The 15,497-nt window shown below is 34.8% G+C and overlaps 1 protein-coding gene across 7 annotated transcripts in view; it reads right to left on the reverse strand.

Moving 5' to 3' along the window:
* The window catches only part of CDH18 (cadherin 18), a 1,020,275-nt gene that overhangs the window by 714,123 nt on the left and 290,655 nt on the right, over window positions 1-15,497 (reverse strand). For all 7 annotated transcript variants that reach the window (XR_005796617.1, XM_040494419.1, XM_040494422.1 and 4 more), the window contains one exon: window positions 3,050-3,111. The gene's annotated coding sequence lies outside the window, so the exon portion shown is untranslated. The remainder of the gene's footprint in view (window positions 1-3,049; window positions 3,112-15,497) is intronic.

The raw sequence follows: 15,497 nt of genomic DNA on the forward strand, positions 1-15,497 counted from the left end.
AAGAAAGAAAGAAAGAAAGAAAGAAAGAAAGAAAGAAAGAAAGAAAGGAAGGAAGGAAGGAAGGAAGGAAGGAAGGAAGGAAGGAAGAAAAAAGGATGTAGATGAAGAAGAAAATTATAAATATATCCAATGTGTGGAAATTTTTTCCTTTTTAAAGGATATTAACCTCTATATTAAAGTCTATCTTGATTCATTCAATTCAAATATTATCTTGATATTTAAATGCTTAAATGTTATATTTTATAATATATTTTCCAGAATAACTTGTAAGACTCAAAATGTAACTGAGATTTAACATAGAATCAATGTAAAGATATAATTAGAGTTTAATTGGCAAAGAAACTCAGTGTAAAATCTCTTCTTCCAGCTCTCTTTTCTCCTTTCTGTTTTTTTTTCTTTTTAATATAAGTTGCAATAATGTGTAAATCTGAAAAAGACTTAGATGAAATTCACTTGATGAACATAATCATATTCCCCCTCTTTACACTGGATAGATCTATGTTTAAATCTGACCTAAAGTCATGGAAATTTGAACTAATACTAAAAGTCTAATTAAGCACATGGGGCCCCTGGGTGACTCAATTGGTTAAGCCTCTGAATCTTGACTTTGGCCTGGGTCATGACCTCATGGTTCGTGAGTTTGAGCCCTATTGTGGGCTCTGTGCTGAAGGTGTGGAACCTGCTTTGATTCCCTCTCCCTCCCTCTCTCTTTGCCTGTCCCCTGCTTGCTCTCTCTCTCTCAAAATAAATAAGTAAACTTCAGAGAAAAAAAAGCATTATCTTATAAGATGATAAAATTTGAGAGATCCTACTGGCTGTCACATAAGGCTTCCCTAAAGTGTGCTAGGGATTTTAGCTCTCACATGCAACAGAAATGATTCAGTGATTCACAAGTACCTACAATTTTTTTTTTTAATTTTTTAATGTTTATTTATTTTTGAGAGACAGAGAGAGACAGAGCACGAGTGGGGAAGGAACAGAGAGAAAGGGAAACACAGAATCTGAAGCAGGCTCCAGGCTCTGAGCTGTCAGCACAGAGCTCGATTTAGGGCTCAAACTCACGGGCCCTGTGATCATGACCTGAGCCAAAATAGGCGATTAACGGAAGGAGCCACCCAGGCGCCCCTCAAGCACCTACAATTTTAAGGATGGTACTGTAAAATATAAACACAATAACCAATTTAATAATAAATTATGTATTCATATTTCAATTTTCAAAGGTATTTATGTTTAATTACATCCTGGGGAATGAAAATTGATATAAACTTTTGCACACAAACACACCCACTCACACTAACCCACTGTTTTTCCTGAAATGATGAATATGCTCATGATGATAAGTAGTCTTATTTAGTTAGAATAAAGTAACTTATTTATTATTAAATTAATTAAGCTGTGTATGCCACAAAGCCTTTCAAATATTGTCTCTATATCTTGTTTGTGTGTGTGTGTGTGTGTGTGTGTGTGTATGTGTGTGTGGTTTGTTTTAGTCCCACATGGTTTTGCATCCAAAAAGACATTTTCAAGAACAAAGTTGCATGCACTACAAATAAATTCCGAATCTACGTGATAGGAAATCTCACCCTTGGCAAGAGTTTCCAACATGATCAAGGGTTTAGGGTCCTTAAAGGGTATTCAGGGCACATCAGGAGGTGGGGATGAGGCAGCAGGTATCCAACACTTGAAAACTGTGTTGCCCTATGTCCTTGTTTGATTTGAGTGGAACACAATCTGCTTTTGATTTTGTTTGTTTTTATTTTCTGTATATTAACACAAGATTAGATCTGTATTTAGAGTTCTCTTTCTAAAATAGCAAGTACGTCACATAAAACAATAGAATATGACTGAAAGCATTGAGTGTTCCAATAGATCAGCATTTTTAAACCTTTCTATTAATATAAAAGAGCAGGATTGAAACAGACATGCGCACTTACCAAAGAAGCCAGGCAGTTGTACAGAATGTGTGTGATGAACTGTACTTTATGCAAAATAAACTAATATACTACTTTTGATTTCATAGCTTGTATCCTAACATTTCATCTTTTCATAAGAAATTTAACTATTCAAGAAGGAGTTCGTCATAATGCAAGGCAGTTTTAGATCAGATGCCATTCATTAGTCAGTCACCAAAATTGTAGAAGGTGTAGTTTTATCTACTATTTATGAAATTTTCCAGTATCTATACCTGTTACTTATTATTCGAATAGAGTTATCATTGTAAACCTTATCTATCAAACAAACACAGATAAATGATAGAATAGCCAGAAACAGTTAAATCTCAAGACTCTGACATTTAAAGATGTCATAAAACACAAATTCAGAGTTCATTGGGAAAGAGATCTGCATCTGGTGACAAGCCCAAACAATTAATGAAACAATCTGACTTCTCTACGTGTATATATTTCAAGCACACCCATATACAAAATTACATTATTAAAATTTTTTTTTCTGTTTATTTATTATTGAGAGACAGAGAGAGATAGAGCATGAGCAGGGGAGGGGCAGAGAGAGGAGGAGACACAGAATCCGAAGCAGGCTCCAGGCTCCAAGCTGTCCGCACAGAGCCCGATGTGGGGCTCGAACTCACAAACTGTGAGATGATGACCTGAGATGAAGTCAGACACTCAACTGACTGAGCCACCCAGGTTCCCCCCAAATTATATTTAAAAATAGGTTTTTAAATAGTTTCTTAAAATATGGAAACCTAGCCATATATTCATTGAGAACTCTTTTCTGAGCTTTCACCTTCTTAAAAGAAAATTTAGAAAAACACTTAACAAAAGTCAGCCAAATGTCAATGCACCTTTGCTGGTTCTATGACATTTGAAATGTGTGCCTATGAGAAAGAGTTCCAAAATTCCTTAGAGAAAATAGGAGATAGACAATAGTTTGTTTTAAAGAGAGATTTTTAAAACAAAGAAGAGAATTGCTAAGTCAACCCTCTGAATACATCAGGATAGCTATAAAGTTTTTTAAGAGAAACAGTATGACAACAATTTTGACATTTCTATAACATTTTCATATAACGAAATAATACAAAAAAATTTACCTTATAAGTCACTTCATGACTGTTTGGTGATATATTTTCTTATATACTACTGTGATTGTGTCCTGAAAGAAAAAAAATGAAAACTATTCAATATTCATATCCTATAAGTCATGCATAGTTATAAATAATACAAAGCACAATTATTACACATTTTTCCATACCAATCAAGAATCCAACTCATGAAAACAACATGGGGAAAGATGCACTTTTTGAAAAGTTAAAATATTGAGGGGCTTAAATTGCCAGATTTTTTTTAATTTTTAATTTAATTAATTAATTAATTAATTTACGCTTTTAGAGCATAGCCTTTTGAGACAGAGATCCCTATTAGAATCTCAACTCTGTAAAAAATTATTTTTTTTAATTGTTTAAGGTTTATTTATTTTTGAGAGAGAGAGAGTCAGAGCGGGAGGGTGGGATGGGAAGAAAGAGAGAGAGAGAGAAGCCCAGAATCTGAAGCAGTCTCAGGCTTTGAGCTGTCAACACAGAGTCTAATGCCGTGGTCAAACTCATGAACTATGAGATCATGATCTCAGCCGAAGTCAGACACTTAACTGAATGAGCCAACCAGGGGTCCCTCAACTCTCTAAAACATTTTTTTTTAATTAAAAAAATAGGACACTGGGTGGCTGAGTTGATTAAGCCTCCTCCTTCGGCTCAGGTCATAATCTCAAGGGTCATGAGTGCAAGCCCCCCATCTGGCTCTGTGCTGACAGTGTAGAGCCCACTTCAGATGCTCTGTCCCCTTCTCTCTCTGCCTGTCCCCTGCTCGCTCTCTCTCTCTCTCTCTCTCTCTCTCTCTCTCTCAAAAAACAAACAAATAAACATTTTTTCTTATAGTTAGCTAAAATTGCCTTAACAAAGTAGGTAAGTGACAATGTGGTTTGCTGTGATCTCTACTTTCTAAAATTGATCAAAATGACATTTAGAAAATCAAACAGAATCCTCAAATACTTTAGGAATAAGTTAACAGGAATAGATTATTCATTCACCAGTGATTTACTGAGTACCTATTAGATACCAAACTCTATTATTCATATTGGGGAGACAGCAGGGAACCAAGCAGCTGGTCATCTGCCCTCATGGAGAGTAAAATATATGCAGAACTAAGTAAATATATATTGTATGTTAGATCATCAAAAGTGCTAAAAAAGAAAAGTAGACTGGAAGGGATCATGAATTATTTGTATCAAGATCTATGGATCTATCAAAGCAAAAAGTCCCAAAGTCCTTTAGAGTATGTACTGCTCAGAGGCTTCACTCTCCCTAGGCGACCTACTCGAACATTCTCATGATTATACTCTGGAACTCTGATCTTTTCAATATGGCTTCTCTTAAAATTAGAGTAAGTGGAACCCAATGAGATTGATTTCTAAGTTTGGTTTTAGGAACTAGTTATGATACAATGTTCAGGTGCCTTGTTACCAGGGACTAGAATCACTCATTAACAGTGCAGGATGTATGGAAACACTGTAACTCATGCGTGCATGATTTGTGATCAGGATCAACAAGAATTTCCAAGGAACAGTTTTTAAGAATTGCATTAGAGTTTTCTACTAGAGGGAAACTCATATGTGGGCAAAAAGGGACCTATTTATGTCGAACTTACATGTTTTGCTAAAGTTAACATAGCCCTATTGGAAATGAGGCCCAAAGCATATGACTGATCAGTTCATCTCAGCTCCATTGCTAGCATAGAAAAAGCAGCTATCTCTTTCATGTGTATGGCCTAATGCAAATACTGGCTCTAATTGTCACACTGCCCCCCCCCCCCCCAATTTAACTGCTTAAAATCCGGCAAAAGAGTATGAATTTATAAGTGTTTTTAGCATATTGCAAACTACTGCATCAACCAGGAGATTTCACCAATGAATAAAACCCCATCTTCTGTGCCACATACATTTATTCACATTTAAGGGAAAAAGTCATTTAAACACCTTTTGGAAAGGAGTTATTATATTTTCCCCCTATTAAAAAAATATTTCACTTTCTAATTAAATCATACTGTCTTGTCTCTGTTTCAGCTATTTCTATGTACCTAACATATTAAATGCAACAGTTCTTTTAAGTGACAATTTCAGTAAGGATTCATTTGCATTTCTTAGCTCTCCCTACTCCTTTGATACAATTTTGTCAAATTCTATTGTTTTGGAGCAGTTTAGGGTTCACAGCAACACCAAAGGGAAGGTGGAGATTTCCCGTATATCACGTATCCACACACATTCATAGCCCCGTTATCAACATCTCCCACCAAAGTGGTACATTTGTTGAAATTTATGAACCTACATTGGCACATTACAATCACCCAAAGCCCGTAATTTACATACAGCTCACCCTTGGCATTGTATATTCTATGGGTTTGGACTAATGTTTGACATGCATCCATCATGACCGTACCATAGCCCCAACTAATTCATTTTCCTTCTTGTGAAAGCCAGCTAACCCAGACCTGGACCCCTGATTTAGAGAAACTATGAGATAACAAATAGATGTTTTAACACACTTTGTTCGTGGTAATTTGCTCATAGCAATAGAAAACTGATAAAACTACCCTCAAAGTGATATTAGGAATCAGTACATTTCTAATTCAGCTTTTTGACTTATATTGTTAAATGTAAATGCATTTATTTCAACAACTCCAAAAGATTTTATCCCATCTGGATTATCCTTTTGAGGATGTTAATAATTAACAATAGAACATTGTTTTCAATGTAAGATATTTTTAAATGTGCTTTTCACATTTAAAATAGGAAAAACATTTTCTTTTTCAGAAAAACAAAATGAGTTGAACAAATAGAGCATTCTCTATATAAAAATAAGGGCAATTTACTCAGAAATGCCTTTCTAGTCCATATGCATTGATCATTATAATTCATCCTTTACTTTAGTGTAGAAATGAACTATATTCCATAAAAAGAGTTTTCTAAAGAAAAACAGTCATATTCTGTGCTCTTGGGTTTGTACCTCCCAGCATGACAATGATAAAACCCAACATTTTGAACGAATCACATTGGAAAGTCATCAGCAATCTGAATCCACTACATAATATAATTAGGAGTGCAATGTATAAATAATCCTTTGCTCCTTGATACAAGGTGCTGCTCATTCATTAGTATAAGGGTCATTTGTAAGCCAATTTTGTTACTACCCTGAAACGACATTGTTGTTAAATTGTGATAAAGGGGAAACCATAAATTGGAAAAGAATTTTAATGGTCATTATCTTCATTAGCTAATGAGATGTGCTAATTATGTTCTTAAATGACAATGATTTAGTAACCCTGGTAAAGAGGGCTCACAGAGCAATAACTAAAGCAGTCCCCTTCAATGTGTTTTCACAATGTTGGAAGGAACATAATAACTAAGAGCCATAATTATGTTATGTATAATATTATTCATTAAAATGTCTATCTAAGTTATGTTAGATTTTATGTTGTTTTTCCCTATGATATATTCACATAATATCTAGGGTACTAAAAATGTGACAGAAAAAATTGCACTAAAGCTGTACTTCTGAAAGTGTGGTTCTTAGACCCCTGGTGATCCCTGAGACCCCATCAGATGTGCGAGGTTTAAACTATTTCCATAGTAATTAAATGTTATATATACTGTTTTTACTGTGTTGACAGATGGTAAAAAAAATTATAGGTAAAAATGCTGTATCCTAAACATAAATCAAGAAAATGCCTCTCAACTGTACTAAAACTTGTGACATTCTTTAACTCTATGTAGTTGCATGAAAAACAGGAAAAAAAATAGAAGAGAAAAAGAAGAAGGAAAAAAGAGAGGGCAAATGGCAGGTAGAGAAGGAAAAAATGTTTAGTTTCTCTTTAAAAAAGAAAACATACATATATATGTGTGTGTATATATATATATGTGTGCCCTTGTGTGTGTGTGTGTGTGTGTGTGTGTATATATATATAATTTTTATATTCTATGTGAAGAAATAGGAAACACACATGAAATACTTGTGCTGTGGTTTGAAGTATAATGATCGTCCATAGGAAAGTTTAAGTGTGGTTGCTTGAGTTTTTAGTTGTGAGCTAAACTAGGTGTTTTTAGTTTGTTTTCTGTTTTTGTTTGTTTGTTTTTTCATGGAATACCATTTTTGCTTGACATAGTAACAGCCAAATGTAGCTACTTAGATTTGGTCATTTCTAGACATTTCCTTGAATGTAAACAAAGGGAGCTGCTACCTCAAAGAAAAAAAGTAATAATGTTTTTGGCCAGGATTCATTATTTTAAGCAACAGTGAAAATTTTGGGAAGCTTGTGTGTATGTCCATGATTTTGACACAATGCCAAATCTTAAAGACTTCTCTGATAAGATTATTCATAATATTGGCAAATTTGCATTTTTTAATAATGAAATTTGTCAATATTTGAAAGTTCTGTATATATCAGCAAACCAATATTTCTCAAATGGCCAAAGCGTAATGTTACAAAACCATCCACAGGTGAAGTATTTTTGTATTGTTGAGTTTTGGTGTAGTATCAAAAAAGTCACAATTACCTGAAACAAAACAAAACAAAACAAAACATTAAAATGCTGCCTTTCTCAACCACATATCTAAGTGAGGTCAAGTTTTTCTTTCGTTTCCTTGTTTTTGTTTTGTCTTGTTTTATCCTACACTTCAACTAAGCAGCATATCATAATAGATTGAGTGAGGAAGCAGATAAAATAATCCATTTGCCTTGTATTAAGCTAAACATTAAATTTAAAAAGAAGTAAAATAATGCTAGATTTATTGTTAATTTAAAAAAAACAATTTTTAAAAATATCTCAGTTTTTTTTATTCCTAAAATATCAAATATTGACTTATATAAGTCATATAAACAAAATTGGGACTTCAATTTTAAGACTTTAAGGGGTATTGCCTCGTGGTAATTGACAGTGAGTAGATATGTTTATCACTTGATGAAAAAAGTATGAAAGAGGAAAATAACATAGTTATGAATGTGATTTTAATCTACCTGAACATTAAATTAAATGAGTTCAATTGTGAAAGGCATCGGTCATTAGAAGTACAGTACATATTTTACAATATGAAAGAAACTGCATTTGCCTCTCTGCTGGAAGTTGATATCACTTGGATAGTACAAACAAAATTTTGATTTCATACATCCCTTCAAAGTTAACTGCAAAAATCCTGCTTCAATGGCAGGATTAGCCCAACCTACAATATTTTAAATTAAATTGAAATCGTTTAAGGTAAATAAAGGAAAAAAAACACAATAGTTTAAAATTAATGCTTAAAATCATTACAAAAACTTTGGAATAAATTGAATAAGAGGACAATATTAATTACATTACATAAGCTATTTCATCCAAACAATACTGTTGTTAGTACTCCATAAGCAATATCAGTGATCTTATTTGTGAGATCTAGAAACATATATGTAATTATTTCTAAAACTAGGAAAATATTTTACCAAATTTTTTATGTTAATATTTAATGTTAAATGAAATGCAAGTAAGTAGGAAAAGTAGTGAGAAAAAGATATTGTCTTCAAGTATTCTTCAAGTATTTGATTTTTAATGTAATTCAACTGGGAATTAATTTTTATGTCTTACCACAAAAGTTACAATGGCTGCTCTGTTGGCGATATGTACTAAACATAATTGCATACAGAAATAGAATTCTTTTTCCAAAATGTGGCCAGCTAGATTCCCACACAAAGCAATTCAAATGCTGGGGAGAATATTAGCATAAAATAAAAAATGAACCCATGAGCTGATACCAAGTTATGAAATACTCAGACTAGAGGGTGAACCACATAGGAATCCAGGAGGCATTTGCTGATCCCAGTATACCAGCACATTAATATGTGTGAACACATGCAGATGAAGTCTCATGAGGAGAAACCCAATAAGAAACAAATAGATAACAAAACAATAACATAAATCATACACACACACACACACACACACACACAATCAGAAAACCTGAGATATAAAGGTTGTAATTTCAGAATAATGTTGAATTAGAAATATGACAACTCTGAGGCACCTGGGTGGCTCAGTCAGTTAAGCAGCTGACTTCAGCTCAGGTCATGACCTCATGGTCCCTGGGTTCGAGCCCCCCCCCCCTCCGTCGGGCTCTATGCTGACAGCTCGGAGCCTGGAGCCTGCTTCAGATTCTGTGTCTCCCTCTCCCTCTGCCCCTCCCCTGCTGGTGCTCTGTCTCTCTCTGTCTCTCAAAAATAAATAAAAATGTTAAAAAAGAAAAAAAGAAATCTAATGATTCCTGGGGGACCTGGGTGGCTCAGTGGGTTAAGCATCTGACTCTTGATTTCAGCTCAAGTTATGATCTCATGATTCGTGAGGGGGTGGGGCTCTGCACTGAAAGTGAGGAGCCTGCTTGGGATTCTCTCTCTCCCTCTCTCTTTGCCCCTCCCCCGCACGCAGGAACTCTGTCTTAAAATAAATAAAACTTAAAAAAAAAAGATGAAATATAAGAACTCCTGCTCCTAAAACACTGCCAGGAGAATAGAGGAAAAAAAGATAATTTCTAATGAGAATTTATAACAATAAATATGTCCAAATTCCCAATATTAGCTGCGATATTTTGTCAAATCCCATATCAAATAGTGTACATAATTTAGCATCAAATAAGTAGAAGTAATTACTTAGCTAAATTTCAAAAATTATCATATAGGATTGAAAAAGTTAGCTGAAAACTGTTTAGAAGAATCACCTAGGGGCGCCGGGGTGGCTCAGTCTTTTAAGCATCCAACTTTGTCTCAGGTCATGATTTGGGGGGTCATGGGTTCAAGCCCTTCATCAAGCTGTCTACTGTCAGCACAGAGCCTGCTTGAAATTTGCTGCCTCCCTCTCTCTCTCTCTCTCTGCCTCTCTCCTGCTCATGCATGTGGGCGTATGCACTCGCACTTTCTTTGTTTCAAAAATAAGCAAACATTAAAAAAAAAAGAAGAGTCACTTAAGACTGAGAAAAGATCAAACATAAAGCAAATATTGACCAAAAATAAGCTGATGTGTTGCTATATTTATACCACAGAGAGTTTTTAGGAGAAAAGAAGAAAGGTTTTCTTGATGTTAACCAAATTTAGCCATGATGTTTCGAGTAACCAGAAAGAAAAATGACAGGATTAAATTTGTACTTCCCTATATATAAGGTTTTCTATCTCCCCATCCTTGAAAAAGAAAAGATTGAGTTTTGTAAAGATATCTCTCCCTAAAATTCAGCAATAGCTTCAACAAAATCCAAAATCACTTCAGCACTTTGACAAGCCACTTTTGAAACGTGTACAGGTATGCAAGGATTCAAATATAGTCAAAACACATCTCAACAAGAGTGTTAAGTAGGTCAAATTTCTTCTAGACAACAAAGATAATTTTAGCATTACAATAGTTATGTCAACGCAGGACTGACATCAAGAAAGACAAGTAGACTAACAAAACAGGGAACCAAGAACAAAAATGAAGCATATCTGAATACCTGATGACAGGAATAATATTAGCAAAACAAGATGATCTTTTCCATAAATATTGTTTGGCTAATTAGTTAAACATACAAGAAAAAAAATAAATATATCCTTGTATAATACAGCAGAAAGTCTGTAATTCTAGGTGGATGAAATCATGTACTCTTAAAGGACAACTGTGGAAAACAAAATAGGTGAATATATTAACGATTTTTGAAATAGTAGTAGGAAACAGGTGCAGACACTGGGTAGGCACACAGTATGAAGCTTCCTCAAAAAATTAAAAATAGAATTACTATATGGTCCAGTAATTTCACTACTGGGTATTTACCCAGAAAAAATGAAAGCACTAGATCAAAAAGATATGCCTATAATTTTTGCAGTGTTATTTATACCCAAGATATGGAGGCAACCTAGGTTTCCATATACAGATAACTGGATAAAAGAATATGGAGGAATATTACTCAGCCATGAAAAGAGTGAGATCTTGTCATTTGCAACATCATGGATTGGCATAGAGGGTATTGATGCAAAGTGAAATATGTCAATCAGAGAAAGACAAAGGGCATGAAATTTTACTCATACGTAGAATTTTAATATTGTACACCTGAAACTAATATAACATTGGACGTTAATTATATTATTTTAAAATTAAAATAAATAAGAAAACTTGGTAAAAACAAATTATAGGAATATATTTATGCTTTCAAAATAGGTAAAATTTTCATGTGTATTACAACTTCCCCCAAATGTAAAGAAATTCATAGATTTTTAAAAATGTTTGTTTGCTATTTTATTTATGTATGTATGTGTGTATTTATTGAGAGAGAGAGAGAGCACAAGACGGGGAGGGACAGAGAGAGACACACACACATACAGAATCCATAGCAGGCTTCAGGCTCTGAGATGTCAGCTGAGTCCCATGTGGGGCTCAAACCCATGACCTGGGAGATCATGACTTGAGTCAAAGTCAGATGCTTAACTGACTGAGCCATCCAAGCACCCCAGCATAGATAGAGTTTAATATAAAGTTAAAAATTTGCTTAGCAAAATATGTTTTTAAGTATGTGAACATAAATTGTATATCAGAGATGGTATTTCCAACACAAATAGCTTATAATGGGTCAAGTTAAATTCACGAAAAAGACCAAGATTTTAAATAATTATCAAAACCCAACAATCTGATTTTTTAAATGACAGAATTATTCATCAGGCACCTCATAGGAGAGGAAGTCACTATTTCTTATTGACCAAAAATTCAGCATAGTGATTACTCAGAGGAAGAGTAAGGGAAATGAAATCATAGAGGAATCTAGAGGGGTTCAGCTGGCCAGTGAATTATTACACTTTGAAAAGCATTCATTTGTAGATACTAAATATTTTTATTTAAAAGTTAATAAAAGGAGTGAATGGATTATCTAGTTTAATTGTGGATATGTGTGTTCTGCATGAATAATGTTTAATGTAATACATTGTCAGTTCTCTTGTTATGTTATAAGATGCCACAGAAATGGTAACAAGGCATCATGGAGTATAATGATCCATGGTTACTTCATCTCCAGAATTACATGTTCCTTCCTTAACAGAGAACACTGCATTGATTCCATTTTCTTCTTGGGAGAAGAGCACAACCAGTAACTTTCTTCGCCTTTTTAATTTTTTTCTCAGTTTCTATAATCTATAACAGCAAAATTCCATCTACTACTAAGCAGAAATGAAGCCATGCATTAAGATTGCACCATTCAAAGAGGATGGTGTAGGTACACAAAATCAGTTCCACATGTTCTCCATGGAAATTTCCCCAGTTCTTGAAACTTATTATAATTCTAAAATATTTCGGTCAAAGTGACTCTCAGTTTTCAGCGGAGAGATAAGGTAATTGAGATAATGAACTTCAAAGCTGGTAAAATAAGACAAATCTTATGCTATTATGTAGAGAAATACACTAGAAATGTTTGCAGCACTCACTTTTTAATGCAATTTTCCATTCTTGTGTGAGGCTAACAGAAGGACATGGAAAGGCAATATAGCCATTTTTCACTAAATTTCTCCTCTATGTCACATTTAAGCAATATTCACATTTTTTCCCTAACTATTCAAAGACAATAGAACATTATATATGAAAACTCTGTTACTGAGAAAAGAAAAAAAAAAGTGACCTCAAAGAAGAGAATGCATCCATATATTTGTTTTCCTGTTCTATGAATTGCATAATATAAAGACTTGAACTTTATGATACAAAAATTTAATTATCTAGAATTTTTTTCCCAAATAAATATTTTTAAGAGTTACAAGCACCCCTCATTCCCTTAGTTACATCCTCTAATTCTCTCAGTTATTTTGCAAATATACCAGTTGGATTTGAAATTAATCCCTGTTTTACTGTGAAGGTTAACATTTTTTTCCTGGATATTTTTCATGTCTCTATTGGGATCAAAAACGATCCATCTGCTTGTCCATATGCTGGAGAACTGGACTTTATAAATTTCACTGGATGTGAGTTCTGTCATTGTTCTACTACTGCCTGAGGAAACAAACATATAACATCATGTTGAACAATTGTATATTAATTCTACTGAGTCAAAAGTCAGTAAAATATATTTCTTTCTTAATCTAAATATTCATTTTAAAAAAGAATTAATAGCAATGCAAAAATACTTAAAATGCAAACAATTAAAATAATGCTTTATAAAAGTCTCAGTGCTATTTTATGTATTTATTTTTTTAATATATGAAATTTATTATCAAATTGGTTTCCATACAACACCCAAAAGGTGCCCTCCTCAATACCCATCCCCCACCCTCCCCTCCCTCCCACCCCCCATCAACCCTCAGTTTGTTCTCAGTTTTTAACAGTCTCTTATGCTTTGGCTCTCTCCCACTCTAACCTTTTTTTTTTTTTTCCTTCCCCTCCCCCAAGGGTTTCAGTTAAGTTTCTCAGGATCCACATAAGAGTGAAAACATATGGTATCTGTCTTTCTCTGTATGCCTTATTTCACTTAGCATCACACTCTCCAGTTCCATCCACGTTGCTACAAAGGGCCATATTTCATTCTTTCTCATTGCCATGTAGTACTCCATTGTGTATATAAACCACAATTTCTTTATCCATTCATCAGTTGATGGACATTTAGGCTCTTTCCATAATTTGGCTATTGTTGAGAGTGCTGCTATGAACATTGGGGTACAAGTGCCCCTATGCATCAGTACTCCTGTGTCCCTTGGATAAATTCCTAGCAGTGCTATTGCTGGGTCATAGGGTAGGTCTATTTTTAATTTTCTGAGGAACCTCCACACTGCTTTCCAGAGCGGCTGCACCAATTTGCATTCCCACCAACAGTGCAAGAGGGTTCCCGTTTCTCCACATCCTCTCCAGCATCTATAGTCTCCTGATTTGTTCATTTTGGCCACTCTGACTGGCGTGAGGTGATACCTGAGTGTGGTTTTGATTTGTATTTCCCTGATAAGGAGCGACGCTGAACATCTTTTCATGTGCCTGTTGGCCATCCGGATGTCTTCTTTAGAGAAGTGTCTATTCATGTTTTCTGCCCATTTCTTCACTGGGTTATTTGCTTTTCGGGTGTGGAGTTTGGTGAGCTCTTTATAGATTTTGGATACTAGCCCTTTGTCCGATATGTCATTTGCAAATATCTTTTCCCATTCCGTTGGTTGCCTTTTAGTTTTGTTGGTTGTTTCCTTTGCTGTGCAGAAGCTTTTTATCTTCATAAGGTCCCAGTAATTCACTTTTGCTTTTAATTCCCTTGCCTTTGGGGATGTGTCGAGTAAGAGATTGCTACGGCTGAGGTCAGAGAGGTCTTTTCCTGCTTTCTCCTCTAAGGTTTTGATGGTTTCCTGTCTCACATTCAGGTCCTTGATCCATTTTGAGTTTATTTTTGTGAATGGTGTGAGAAAGTGGTCTAGTTTCAAACTTCTGCATGTTGCTGTCCAGTTCTCCCAGCAACATTTGTTAAAGAGACTGTCTTTTTTCCATTGGATGTTCTTTCCTGCTTTGTCAAAGATGAGTTGGCCATACGTTTGTGGGTCTAGTTCTGGGGTTTCTATTCTATTCCATTGGTCTATGTGTCTGTTTTTGTGCCAATACCATGCTGTCTTGATGATGACAGCTTTGTAGTAGAGGCTAAAGTCTGGGATTGTGATGCCTCCTGCTTTGGTCTTCTTCTTCAAAATTACTTTGGCTATTCGGGGCCTTTTGTGGTTCCATATGAATTTTAGGATTGCTTGTTCTAGTTTCGAGAAGAATGCTGGTGCCATTTTGATTGGGATTGCATTGAATGTGTAGATAGCTTTGGGTAGTATTGACATTTTGACAATATTTATTCTTCCAATCCATGAGCAGGGAATGTCTTTCCATTTCTTTAAATCTTCTTCAATTACCTTCATAAGCTTTCTATAGTTTTCAGCATACAGATCCTTTACATCTTTGGTTAGATTTATTCCTAGGTATTTTATGCTTCTTGGTGCAATTGTGAATGGGATCAGTTTCTTTACTTGCCTTTCTGTTGCTTCATTGTTAGTGTATAAGAATGCAACTGATTTCTGTACATTGATTTTGGATCCTGCAACTTTGCTGAATTCATGTAACAGTTCTAGCAGACTTTTGGTGGAGTCTGTCGGATTTTCCATGTATAATATAATGTCATCTGCAAAAAGCGAAAGCTTGACTTCATCTTTGCCAATTTTGATGCCTTTGATTTCCTTTTGTTGCCTGATTGCTGATGCTAGAACTTCCAGCACTATGTCAAACAACAGCGGTGAGAGTGGGCATCCCTGTCGTGTTCCTGATCTCAGGGAAAAAGCTCTCAGTTTTTCCCCGTTGAGGATGATGTTAGCTGTGGGCTTTTCATAAATGGCTTTTATGATCTTTAAGTATGTTCCTTCTATCCCGACTTTCTCAAGGGTTTTTATTAAGAAAGGGTGCTGGATTTTGTCAAAGGCCTTTTCTGCATCGATTGACAGGATCATATGGTTTTTCTCTTTTTTTTT

The sequence above is a fragment of the Herpailurus yagouaroundi genome, unplaced genomic scaffold (genome assembly GCF_014898765.1).
Source record: "Herpailurus yagouaroundi ecotype Mexico unplaced genomic scaffold, PumYag 29, whole genome shotgun sequence".
NCBI lineage: Eukaryota > Metazoa > Chordata > Mammalia > Carnivora > Felidae > Herpailurus > Herpailurus yagouaroundi.